The sequence below is a fragment of the Seriola lalandi genome, unplaced genomic scaffold (genome assembly GCF_002814215.2).
Source record: "Seriola lalandi dorsalis isolate HSWRI2012SDOR001 ecotype SW California unplaced genomic scaffold, Sedor1 jcf7180002054173, whole genome shotgun sequence".
NCBI lineage: Eukaryota > Metazoa > Chordata > Actinopteri > Carangiformes > Carangidae > Seriola > Seriola lalandi.
In genome coordinates, this window is record NW_019524726.1 from 1 (window position 1) to 497 (window position 497).

Sequence of the window (497 nt, forward strand, 5' to 3'; positions counted from 1 at the left end):
GTGGTTAACAGGCTCCAGCTGAGGATGATGGGAAACCGCTGGTGGAGATTACGTGTGTGTGTGTGTGTGTGTGTGCGCGCACGGTGTTGACCCCTTCAGTATGTGTTGTTACCATGGTGACTGTGGTTTGGGAGGTGTAGTGAATCTATACTCACCTGAGGGGGGGCCGTCACTGACAGGTGACAGGTGGGATGGTGACGGTCCAGTAGGAGAGTCAGTTTGTTGCTGCATCATCATCATCGTCGTCCTCAGAGTCTAAACTCTTCTTCTCTTCAAAATGTCAGTTGTATGATTTCAAAACTCCTGACTGTGTTGATGGCGCCCCCCCATGGGAAGTTGGACTGGACCAAGTGTGTGTGTGTGTGTGTGTGAGTGTGTGTGAATGTGTGTGTGTGTGAGTGTGTGTGTGTGTGTTTGAGTGTGTGTGTGTGAGTGTGTGTGTGAGTGTGTGTGTGAGTGTGTGTGTGAGTGTGTGTGTGAGTGTGAGTGTGTGTGTG